The 13,228-nt window shown below is 42.6% G+C and overlaps 1 long non-coding RNA gene across 1 annotated transcript in view; it reads left to right on the top strand.

Annotated features, from left to right (window-relative positions):
- The first annotated feature begins 263 nt into the window (after positions 1-263).
- LOC110331042 overlaps positions 264-13,228 on the top strand; it is a 14,802-nt gene continuing 1,837 nt past the window's right edge. Inside the window, exons 1-7 of the long non-coding RNA XR_002380985.1 lie at positions 264-413; positions 1,938-2,046; positions 5,102-5,213; positions 11,903-12,020; positions 12,486-12,617; positions 12,690-12,752; positions 12,903-13,135. This is a non-coding gene — a long non-coding RNA (uncharacterized LOC110331042). The remainder of the gene's footprint in view (positions 414-1,937; positions 2,047-5,101; positions 5,214-11,902; positions 12,021-12,485; positions 12,618-12,689; positions 12,753-12,902; positions 13,136-13,228) is intronic.

The raw sequence follows: 13,228 nt of genomic DNA, 5'->3' as shown, positions 1-13,228 counted from the left end.
AGAGACCTTCTAATCGCCTCGCTTGAGAGTCCAGATAGCAGCTGCGGTGTATCAGCTCAGATGCACAAATGGTGAGCGTGGACTGAAGCAAATCATAACTCCGTGAGTCATCATTCCAGCTAGTAAGCAGAGAAGCAGCGTTTATTGTTTATAGGCAGCTGGCTGCTAATTAAGACGCCCTTAATCACACCACCTGCCGCAGGAGCCCCGCCCCATCCTCAATCGCTCGACTGCGCCTGTGCCTGAGTTTTCCTCATTTCTCCCTAGCTCTCACCATTGCTCCATTTGTTGCCCGTGCCCACCGAGAGCGCACATCAGTTGTCAAAAGACCCAGAAAACAACAGTATTCCTAGATCTGGAACTTACACACCGTTTTGTACGCTGGGAAAATAATACGCGGCTCCCCCATATTGGTAAGTTTGAGGGTGATAACCAACCAGGGAGCCTTAAGAGTAGGGGAAGCAAAGAAAGCAATCTACAGAATGTACCAGAGGAATAAAAAAACCTTAGTTTATACAAAACTCTACAGGTAGGTTTGTGTAGGGACTTTGCTCATAATCGCTCCAAACTAGAAGCAATCCCAATATCCTCTAGCTGCTGAATGGCTAAACAAACCACAGTGCTTTCATACTGTGGAATGGTATCTAGCAAACAGAAAGAGCAGACTCATCGCTTAATGATGGAGATAAATTCTGAGAGACATATTTGAGAAAGTTTTGCCAGTGTGCCAACAACACAAAGCATCCTTGCACAAATATAGATGGCACAGGTTACTCCACACAGCCTCTGGAAGGTCATGGAGAGACACAGCTAACAGGAGATTGATGAGGCCGCTGTTGGTCTGGCTTGGCATACTGTATCATGGTTGGCCTCTTCTTTTATAAGTAGCAAAACAGAAAGTGGAGTAGATACACAACACGGTGACATGGTCTTGTCATTAGCAAGGGTTCTGCGCTGTGTGTAACTATGTGTCAGAGTGTCTTATGAATGATGATACAGTGGCCTCTTCCCCTCACCTTCATCCCAAGTACAAGGCTTTACAGAGACTGCTGTCACCAGATGGCAGACATTTCTCAGTCCCATTAAAATCTATGGGGCCACCATTCTACACGTTGTGTATCATGATCTAGCACAGGGGTTCTCAGCCTTTGGGTCTTAACCCTTTTGGGGTCCTTTATAGCAGATATTTACATTATGATTCACAACAGTAGCAAAATTACAGTTATGAAGTAGCAACAAAAATAATTTTATGGTGGGGGGGTCACCACAACATGAGGAACTGTATTAAAGGGTCACTGTATTAGGAAGGTTGAGAACCATTGAGCTAAAATGTTGCTATATAGAGCACGCTGTGTTATCACAAGCATTGTGAGGATATGTCTCAAATGACTTAATTTAAGCAAAAGAAGGCAGACTCCAAAGGATACATGTTATACGATCCTGCATGCAACACTCAGATGTGGTCAGTGGTTGTTGGAGCCAGGGCTGGAGGAGACTCTGGCTGGCTATGTGGAGCCCTGATAAAGGTGAGGAAGGCTTTCAGATGCTCTCTATATGGACTGTGTAGGCACGTGTGTTTGTCAAAACTCATACCACATTGGGCCAATGTTATTGCATATGAGTTATACCTCAACATACCTACCTTGAAAATAAACTCTACTATAGGAGCCTTGGAGCTGCAAAATCAACAAAAGAACTTAATACCTCCCAAAGCAACCTCTATTTAAAACAAACTAACAAAGCAAAAAACCCAAAACGCTGTATGCTGTTTGTTTGCTTGTTACACATGTGTGGTGTGTATGAGCACCTGGGGCAGATGGAGCCAGAGGTCAGAGGTCAAAGGTCAGGCATCCTGCTCTGTCCTGGTCCCTCACTGAGCCTGGAGTTAGGCTTGCCACAAGGAAATCCAACTGATCTCCGGTCTCTGCTCCCCACAGCAATGGGAGTTATGGGTGCTGAAGATTAGGACTCAGGTCCTCCTGCTTGTGCACTGAGTCCTTTATCCACAAAGCCATCTCTCCCAGCTGGACTTCACCCATTTCTGAGGTACTTGTGAGTCACTAAGATGTGTGGTTTTTAACAGTAGGAAATAATTGATCTCATCAAATGCAGCAATACCAGTGTAGGAAAACACTTCCATTCTCAAGTAAAATCAACCTTGGAGGAAGAACCAGATATGAATTTCGTTGTGCTGAGAGCCTGACATGTCCTCCACAGGCTGATGTTTGGGCCACCTGATGCCCAGCTGGTGGCGCCCTTTAAGGAGTCTGTGTAGCCTTTAGGAGGTGGGACTTGGTTGGGGGTAGTAGGTCTCTGCTTCTGGTCATCTGTTGCTGAGGGAACAGCCACCTTGTGTTCCCACTGTCACAGCCAGGGCCACCCCTGCCCCGTGCTCTCTTCACACTACAGGCATAAAGCTCTTAGAATCAGTGAGCCAGGTTTTTGTTTTTTGTTTTTTTTCTCTCACATATGCTGGTCACACAATGAAAAAATAATTCAAATCCCACCGAGGCAAACAGGTCCATGGCCTTTTTTCTCCAAATCAGGTGCTGGATGTCATGGAAGGCATCAATTTGGACTCCAGAGAAGATGGGAGAGGGCCACCCCTGTGCCTTGCCCAGGCTACTCACATTGACCTAGGAAAAACTGCAAAATTCTTTCCGCAAAACCAAGGCAAAGCTGAACGGGACTGAACAGTGGGTGAGGACTCCCGGAGGAGAAAGTGTCCAAGAGGAGGACAGCCAACGTGGATAACAACCCAGGAATTCCCACTTAGCATCACTCCAAACTTCTCAGGGTCCAGTCATGCACAACAGACCTGCTTTTCACATACCATAGCAAGGGAGGACTGGTTACTTTGTGTTACCCGCCCTCCCCCCCTTCCAGTTCAAACCATTTCTCCAGCTCCAAGCACACATCACTGCTGAGCCATTAGTGCTAGCTACTCAGAAGGATGACAGCTCCACACTGTCTGTTGACAGTTAAACACTCCAGGGGTCAGGTGAATGTGGAGGAGGACACCAGGAACATTAGCCAGGCAGGATTATGCCGTGTGTGTGTGTGTGTGTGTGTGTGTGTGTGTGTGTGTGTGTCCCCTCATCAAGTCCCACCCTAGCCAACAAGGAGCATGTTATCACCACGGTACAGACAGGAGATAAAGACTTTGAGAGGTGACACCATCTGCTCTTAAGCATTTCATATCTTCAAATGCAAATGTTCTGTGAGCCCGTGTTAAATAGAAACGGTGATTTCTGAATTAAATTTAGACAGGTTGCAGGAGGCAAGTGAGGGAATAAAATCACAAAGGAGTAGGCAGTGGTAGCTGGTGGGAATTTAACAGCCAGTGCTGGCGTGGGGCAGGGAGTCGCTTATACAGTGAGTAGATATTCCTACCAGGGGCCGCATTCAAGGGGTCCTCCTGGAACTTCCAGACTCCCCAGACATTTCACAATCAGCTCTCCTGAAAGGTGCAGGGAGGGAGTGTGTGTGTGTGTGTGTGTGTGTGTGTGTGTGTGTGTGTGTGTGTGTGAAAATATTGATTCAAAGAACGTGTAAGAAGCACACTTGTGAAGCAGATAGTGTCACAGAGAGGTCAGAAGAAGGAACCCAGTCTCCTAGAACTGGAATTACAGACAGTCGTAAGCTGCCACAGGGATGCTGAGAATGTAATCTGGGTCCTCTGGTAGATCCTTTTTTAAAATTTTTATTTATTTATTATTTCAAGACTGACTGGCCTGACTGGCTATGATGAGCTCTTCACGTGTTCAAAGGCTCAGACTTCTGCGTATGAAGAACAGCAAAGGTTTTTTTTGTTGTTGTTTCTTGTTTAACTTTTATTTTTCGTCTATGAATGTTATTAATATGTAGACCAGGAGGACCTTGAGCTCACAGAGGTTTGCCTGCCTCTGCTTCCTTGGTCCTGGGATTAAAGCCTGTGTTTGGGAGCACCTACGTTAGGCAATGCGGAAAGAAGGATGCAAAGCATAGTCCCTGCTCTCCACCTAGGAGATGACTGTTGGGGGAGGAGTTGTATAACAGTTCAGAACTGAAGCAACTCCTAGACAGGGGTGATGGACTGTGCTATAAATGTAGGCTCGGAATTTGAAGAAGGGTTTATTTTGCTAAGGACTTGGGGGTTGGAGGGCTTCTGAAACATGGTATGTTAACTGGATTTGAGGCAAATAAAGTGTTACAAATAAGACTACTGGAAACTTGATGTATTCAAAAAGATTTTTCTAATTAAAACTACCTTATTAGTTAAATATTCATTAATAGCAGGTACAATACATAAGTGTATCTTCATAAACATAATTGAATTTGTTAGATATCCTATACATGTAAGTACACACATATGAGTCTTAGCTGTGGTGCACAAAACAACGATGATTCCAGCTAGTGTTATTAATTTCTATAGCACAAAAATGCAAGAACTTTACAGTTAAATTTGTCACTTCCTGTTTAATTTCTCCCATTGTCTTGGTCTTTCAAATGCTACCATCTCTACAAAGATCTAGTTAATAGATTCTCATTTTGGCCACATTTTAACAGTCACGTGGGAGTTCTGAACAGCATCCAAAACATGACAAGGAATGAAAAGTAGGTTTTCATTTTTCACAAGTAAAAGTGAAAATAGAATGGATTAAAGAGAGAACTTATGTATTGTCCCTGCAAATAATACAGCAGATGATGAGCAATAATCGTCCACACCCCTGCATCTGGGTGAAGAGGGAAAATGTGAAGAGCAAATTTTCAAAAAGGTTTTGATGAGTACAAGGAAGAACTTATTTACTATCCTGGTATTGGACTAATGGGGAAACTTTCAACAAAGGTGGGGGCCCTGCCTCATACATCTTATTCTTAATGATCTATCGTAGTACTCTGTAGGGAGTTTAGAACTGAGACAGAAGGAGTTCTTGGGAGAATGTCACATATATTCCTATCTGCAATCGAGCATCTCCTACAGAGGTGTAGGAGTTCTTCAGAGTAGCTCGCAGAAATGAGTCTAGGGAAAAGGCAGGACTGAGTACCAGCTCAGTCCGAGGATCTACTGGCTAAGCGTGACGATTGGGAGAAATAGGCCTGTCCTGTCCTCTGTTCTCAGGTGGAGCTCCTACTCCATGGGGAATTCAGGATCTCTTCTCTGCATTACTTGGTATCAGTAGTCAAAGTGCGAGTGACTTTCTTAAAGATGCCCATTTTGATGATCTGGCACGGTGGGTGGGCAAAAAGAACTGGACAGATAAGTCTGATGAGCTGAGTTCCCTTCCCAGACCCCACATAAAAAAGCCAAATATGGGGGCTAGAGAGATTTCTCAGTGGTTAGAGATCCGGCTGTTCTTTCAGAGGTCGTAGGTTCAATTCCCAGTGCCCATAAGGCAGCTCACAACTGTGTGTAACTTCAGTTCCAGGGGCTCTGACACTCTCACACAGACATGCATGCAGGCAAAAGACTACTGCACAGAAAAAGAAATAAACCATTTTTTAAAATCCAAATGTGACGGCGCATACCTGTAATCCGAGCACTCCAACAGTAGAGACCAGAGACTTGCCCCAAAGTGTACAGGTCAGACTGGAGTACCCAGTGTGGAAACAAAACAAAACAAAAAAACGTGAGAGGGTCTAAAGATTCAGCTTAGTGGTTCAGAGCACACACTGCTCTGACCAGAACCTGAGCTCAGTTCCTAGTACATATAACTGCCTGGAACTCCTGCTCCAGGCATCTGTCGATGCCCTCTTCTGGCCTCCAAGAGCACCCACATTTACAGCAACCCCCCCATGTGTTCTCATAATTAAGAATAGAAATAAAATAAATAAAAGAGATCCTACCTAAAATTAAGGTAGAAGGAGACAGCCAACTCTTGAAAGTTGATTTTTGACTTTACATGTACCCTACCCCATGTATGCAACCACATTCACACACACACAATTGAGACTTTATATACATATAAACATATATATATATATATGTTATATATAAATGTATAATATATTTTCTATAAACTATATATAAAACTTTTAATATAACTATATATTACTTTTTTTTAATGAATAACAGTTTTGAGCTAGGCCTGACAGAATAGGACTGTACCCTGAGTATGAGACTAAGGTAGTGAGTTGAAAGATCTAATCTGGATCCTCTGGAAGAACATGTTTTTAAAAATGTATTTATTTTTTGAGACTGGCTGGCCTGGAATTCACTCTGTAGACCAAGATGACTTTGAACTCACAAAGATCTGCCTGCCTCTTCCTCCAGGTGCTGGGATTAAAGGTATATGCTTGAAAGCACTTAAGTTAGACAATGCAAAAAAAAAAAAAAAAATGAAGTAAGTGCATAGTCCTAGCTCTCGACCTTCTCATCAGACGGGTCTTTCTGGGGGGGGGGGGATGTAGGAGCCCTTGTCAATTGAGAGAGATGCTGACTCAATATCTTATAATAACTACAATAGATTAGATGAAGTTCACCAACAAAGCCCTTAGCTAATATGCACAAGGTCTTGGGTCCCACCAGTAGTACCACACATACATACACAAAACAAGAAAAAAGGAAAGAAAAATGAAGAGAGAGAGAGAGAGAGAGAGAGAGAGAGAGAGAGAGAGAGAGAGAGAGAGAAGAGCATGTGCCAGGGACTAGAGATGGTTCAGTAGTTAAGAACACTGGCTGCCCTTCCCAGTTCACAGTTCAATTCCCAGCACCCACATGGTGGCTCTCTACAGACTGTAATTCCAGTTCCAGGGATCTGACAGACTCCTCTGCCCTGTGAGGGCAATAGGCATTATCTAGCATGTTGACAGGCAGAGTATCCATATACATTAAATACCAAAGGAGCAAGTAGATAATCCCAATTTGGATGACTGTGTGACTGTAATCTTTACTAATTCATTTCTGGCCTTGGATAAAGGGGTGAACAGAGACCAGTGTCCCTCAAATACAACATGTTACAGAATTATATTAAACAACCAAAGTAGGCTGGAGAGATGGCTCAGCGGTTAAGAGCACTGACTACTCTTCCAGAGGTCCTGAGTTCAATTCCCAGCAACCACATGGTGGCTCACAACCATCTGCAATGGGATCTGATGCCCTCTTCTGGTGTGTCTGAAGACAGCTACAGTGTACTCACATCTGTAAAAATAAATAAATAAATCTTAATAGAAAAGCCAGAGCATTGAGAATATTGTTTTTTGATAGGAGAGAATTTTTAAAGCACATTTTTCTGTGGCTGAGAAATACCATGTGGGCAGGAAATGCTATGCTAAGGTACCTTAGATAAAAATAGTTTAACATGTTCCCAAACTCTCAAATTAACATTTTTTTTGTTAGGGGAAACATATTCAGCACAGAAGTCAATGGTCAAAAGCTGGTCTTTTGGTGATTTTGATAACAGACATAAAGATGCATATTTGAATTTTGAACCATCTTTAATTTGACTACTAGAGCTGTGGTAAAAGGAAACTAGAAAGTTTTCCAGCTGCCTGAGATTTTCAATGACTTTCCTAAGGATGTGGGTGGCTATCTTTGATTTTACGATCGAGCCGATTAGTGGGAAGGAAACAGAGTGTCAGGCATTAGGAACACATTTTTTATTATCTCACATTTGTGCCATTCACTTCCTCTCAGAATCTGAAGCATACTTCATAATGTCTTGGTTAGGATGGGCAAGGGTACAGTTAATAGACTGCAGCTGCGTATAGAGACAGCGGTGGCTGGCAGCCCCGTCAGGCTGTACAGAACTACCTTGTAAAAGGAAGGGTGGGCCACCAGGGCCCAGAGCCCAGGAACTCCAGCTCATCAGATTCATGCAGATGTGAGGACAACTGACTCAAAAACAAGCAGACTTTCAAGACTGAAGGCTGAGTGACTGGTAAGAGATGTACAACTGCCAAATCTCAGGCAAGCACTGAAGAGGTACTTTTAGGAAGAACTGGTCTGTCACAGCGAAGGGAAGAACAACAGAAAAGTTTCTTCAGTGAGCTGCAAACACAGAATTATTCCTAAGAGAGAGAAAGCATCATGCATCAGGATTTAAAGACAAGAGCAAAAAGCATCTTACAGAAAACCGTTGCTTAAGGGAGGTAGGAGTGGGCCAGAGAGAAGGCCCAGCAGGAAAGGGCACTGGGCATCTGACTTCACTCCTGGAGAAAACGTGGGAAAGGTAAGAATCAGCTCCCTTACCTGTGCACCATTGCGTGTGTGTGTATGTGTGTGTGTGTGTGTGTGTGTGCGTGCATGTGCGTGTTTAATAAAATAGCAAATGAAAAGTGAAAACCCTTAGAAGGACTGGTTTAGCTCAGAGTTTCATGTCTAGAGTAAGTTCAATGCACTAATTTGTCTTTTTGCTGCTCGTGGGGCTGAGGGTGGCCGTTATGTGTCTGCATGTGGAACATGGAAGACAACTTAGTAGTAAGTGCTATCTACATTTTGATTAATTAATTTTTATGTGTGTGTATATTTTTTTCTATGTGTATGACTGTGCACCATATACATGCATTACCCTCAAAGGACAGACGATGTCAGGATCCTCTAGGATCTGGAGTTACAGACAGTTCTGAGCTGTCACGTGGGTGCTGGGAATTGAACCAGAGTCCTCTGGAAGAGCAGCAGGTACTCTTCATGATGGAGCGTGGGCTCTCCAGTCCTTCTCTTTTAAAACATATTTATTTATTTATTGTTTTATGTGTGTGGATGTTTTGTCTGTGTGCCTCATGTGGTGCCTGGGGTCTGCAGAGGCCAAAGGAAGCTATCAGTACCCCTGGAATAGGAGTTAGATGACCAGGAATCACCAAGCAGGTCCTGGGGATCAAAGCCAGGTCCTCTGGAAGAGCAGCCAGTGCTCCTAGTTACCGAGCTCTTGCTCTAGCCCCTGCCTACCTTGTTTTGTTTTGTTTGTGATAGGGCCTCTCGGTAATGTAAAATGTAACAAGTACACTGGGCTGGATGAACAGCAAGCACCATCTCCCAGCTCTTAAGAACCTTTCATGGACCAGGCACTGTTCTTGGCATCTGACTAACATCAATGATTAGGATGACGTGCTTGTCTCTAGCTGCTTTCCTTTTCTGTTGTGTTTGTTTGTCTTGTTTCTTTGTTTGTCATTGTTGTTGATAAGAGAAAGGGTCTCACTATGTAGTCCAGGCTGTCCTGGAACTTGCTCTGTAGTCCAGGCTGCCCTGGAACTCACAAAGATCCACCTGCCTCTGCTTCCCAAGTGCTGAGATTATAAAGACTGGAAATATCATGCCAGGCCTCTCAGAGCTTTCTTAGATGATCAGATAAACAACAAAAGATAAACTCAGTATCACTCGTGTAACACCTGTAATCCCAGCACTCGGGAGGCAGAACGAGATCATGAGCTCTACATGGCCAGTCTGAGGCCACGCATTAGGCTTTATCTCAGAAAACCAAAGCGAAACATAAACATTTTGGTCTATTAAAAAAAGAAAAGGGTGAGAGTTGTGGAACATGAATTGTGTCAGGGTAGGAGGGTGGGTTCTGACTAAATAAGGCATTCCGGGATGTCTTAGTCAGGGTTTCTATTCCTGCACAAACATCATGACCAAGAAGCAAGTTGGGGAGGAAAGGGTTTATTCAGTTTACATGTCTATGTTGCTGTTGATCACCAAAGGAAGTCAGGACTGGAACTCAAGCAGGTCAGGAAGCAGAAGCTGATGCAGAGGCCATGGAGGGATGTCTCTTAATGGCTTGCCTCCCCTGGCTTGCTCAGCTTGCTTTCTTATAGAACCCAAGCCTACAGCCCAGAGATGGTCCCACCCACAAGGGGACCTCCCCCTTGATCACTAATTGAGAAAATGCCTTACAGCTGGATCTCGTGGAGACATTTCCTCAACTGAAGCTCCTTTCTCTCTGATAACTCCAGCTTGTGTCAAGTTGACACAAAACCAGCTAGTACAAGTGATGGTCTATGGGAGGAGTGAAGAGAGTCCCCTTAGCACCCTCCCGAGGAAAGAGCATTCTAAGAAGCAGAGAGAGGAGAGGCACAAGGGTCGGAGGGAGTATGCCCGACAGGTTGGGAGAAATGCAGGGAAGCCACAGTGGCCTGTGAGAGTAAGTGGGAGAGTGGAAGGGCCGAGGCTGACGGCCACGGGGATTGAGAGTGTGTAGATGTCCCTATGTGGACTTTGTCCCTTCCTATCTTTTGCATGGCTCAGTAATATTACAAGCATTTATATAGCCCAGCTCTGTAGACCTTCTTGCATATGTCTACTTTGTCAGAAAAAGTCATCACATGTTACTATTTTTTAAAAAATTTTAATGGTTTATCAATCACATTCTCAAATACTTGGGTATAGTTAATTCCATCTTGTTCTAATATAGTATATATTATTCTATGCATACATACATGAAATATACATATATATGCAAACTTGCACACACATATAATGTTTAAACATAGGATTGTGGTCTGGATACAAAGTCTCTCTCATAGGAACAGATATTTGAATATTTGGTCTCCTACTAGTGATACTACTTGTGGAAGCTGTGGACCATTGAGAAGTAGGGCCTATCTGGAGGATGCAGCCCTCTGGGAGAGGTCTGGTGGACTTGAAGTTTATGGGCTACTCCACTTCCTGTCTCCTCTCTGCTTCGGGTTACACCTAGATGTGAGCTAGCAGCTTCAAGAGATCCTGTCATCACAACTGAAAGCTGCTTCTCCCACTATGACTTCCCTGCCATAATGCCCCCACCCTACCCCAAGTGCAAGTCAAAACAAACCCTTCCTTCCTTAGTTGCTTCTTGTCCTGCCTTTGGTCACAGAGATGAGAAAATAATAAACAAATTAAGCAAATAATAAACACATTAAGACACAGATGCATTGATAGCATATCACAATAAGTTTTTGTTGTTTTGTTTTGTTTTGTTTTGAGACATGGTTTCACTGTTGAGCCCTGGCTGTCCTGGAACTCCCTCTGTAGAACAGGATGACCTCAAGGCCTCATGAGTGCTGGGATTAAAGGTGTAAATCACAATTGCATCTACCCTAATCTTACCCTAGAGAGGCAGAGCCACTGTTAACCCTATGTAGTTCATGCCTTACATCGTCCTTAAGCTCATGTGATCGTACACAGATAGAAGTCTGCTTACAAACGTAAACACACACACACACACACACACACACACACACACCAATGTACATCAGTCTGTTTCTAGGAGCCATAAGGCTCCAGTGGCTTGCCCTTCTCACTCCAAGCTTGTGAGAATCCTAGTTCACAAGATGTTTCAATTCTACCTTGAAGTCGAAGCCTAGTACTTTATGAAGCAGAGACAGTATTCAGCCATGTTTGCAAATTCAGCAAAAAAAGAGATTTATTAAACTGTTCCCTCATAGTTATGCATTCACTTTGCTTTTAATTTTTTGTTTCTGCCATTTTGCACAAAGCCTTCCATATTGGCTTGTTAATTATTTCTACATGCCCAGGGGTTGAATCACTGGGCCAAAGGTTGTGTGGATTCTTTAATAGATGTTTTTAAGACTATTTTCTCTCCAAAGACAGTAACAGTTCACGGCTTCACAAACACTGCAATAATAATAGTCTTTTGAATGTTTTTAATCTTCTGGGTATAATATAATGCCTCATAGTTAGTGGGGGTATTTTTATTTGGTGTTTTTAGGCAGAGTATCATGAATCCCAGGATGAAATCAAACTCACTATGTAGCTAAGGCTAGCCTTGTTTCTCCTGCCTCTACCTTCTGAGTGTGGGATTATAGGTGTATGCCACCACATCTGGCTAGATATACATTATCATCCTAATTTGCAATACCCAAAATGCTGGTGAGTTTAAAAACCTTTAACATGTTTGTTAGTTACTTGGACTTATTCTCTGAATTCCCTGTTGCCTTTTGCCCCTTAAAAAAATAATAATGCAATGTTTTATCTTTCCTTTACCAGTTTCTCTGATTTTGCTATGTGTGAGAAATATTTACCCCATCATGTCTTATCTGTGTTTCATGTGTTTTACTAAACAAGTTTTGACATGGCTTGGCTTGGCATCTTTTGCCATTTAAAGGTTTTGAATTTTGTTACCATACATTTCTCATTTCCCAAGTTCCTGGTTTTAGTCTTTTAGAACATGTTCTCTGTCACCCGCATTTGAATGTAGTTACCTGAATGTTTCTCTAAGGCTTAGTGCTTACACTTACTTTTTTAATCCATTTAGAATCTGTTTTTAGACTTGTGAAATTGAGACCCAAGTTCATTTTGTTCTAGATGAATAGCCAGTTATACCAGCACTGCTCATTAAATAAACCATTCTTTCCCACAGAAATGAAATACTGCCTTTGTCACATATTAAATTATGATATATGCTGAGTTCTATTTTTGGATTCACTGTTCGGTTCCACTGATTTGTCTGCCCTGATGCCGATACCATGTTGATTGTGTTACTGTGATTTTTATCACTGCATCTTTCAGTTGATGACAGGCCTCTCATTATTTATCTTCTACATAACTCTTTGTTGTTGTTATTATGCAGGCTTGGGATATTTGTGTGTGGATTCTTGAATAACTCTGTCTGACTTACTCCACCTTGTAAAAGGGAGAACCAGCCTGACTGTAACTCCGGAGGCTAGAGCTTACTTAAGAGCATTGCTATTCATTGAAATCGGTGAAAAGTTCCATAGCATTTTATTTTTAATTCATGTATTTTAATGTTATGGGTATGAATTCTAATTCCCAGATATCTCATGGCTTATTTGGCCGGATTCCTGATAGCTAAAAGCCATCAGTGAGGTTGACGGTGGTAAGTGTTTAGCTTGTTTTAATTCACAGAACTCTCCCTCTTCTCACATTCTTTACTAAAGAAAAGAGGTTGTTGCTCAAGTACATTTCCTTACCCTGAGTTTTGTATCTGCACTTCTGTGGTATCATCTAACGTCCAACATTCATTTAGATATTGGGGAATGCCATTTATTGATCTGTTAGGACCTCCACAACACTGAATAGATCCATCCTTTCATCTCAGTTAACTGGAACAGTTTTAGAAGGTCCTTCAACAAAAGTTGGCATCTTTCCCAACCACCTAGTGCCTGGGAATTTAGAAGAAAACAGGACTGTTTGGAGGATGTGGTCTCCTCCAACGTGCTGAAGACAGCGTGTGTTTTCTTTACTTCCAAATTGTCAGATGTAAGCATAGTGGGTATGGTTTCTTTTTTTTTTTTTTTTTTTTCTATTAACAAATAAAACTATTTTCCTTCTTAAATACTAAAAGAATGAATG

The sequence above is a fragment of the Mus pahari genome, chromosome 13 (assembly GCF_900095145.1).
Source record: "Mus pahari chromosome 13, PAHARI_EIJ_v1.1, whole genome shotgun sequence".
In the NCBI taxonomy this organism is placed as follows: Eukaryota; Metazoa; Chordata; class Mammalia; order Rodentia; family Muridae; genus Mus; species Mus pahari.
The sequence above is the reverse complement of the archived record's forward strand: the minus strand, read 5'-3'. Positions and strand labels throughout refer to the sequence as shown.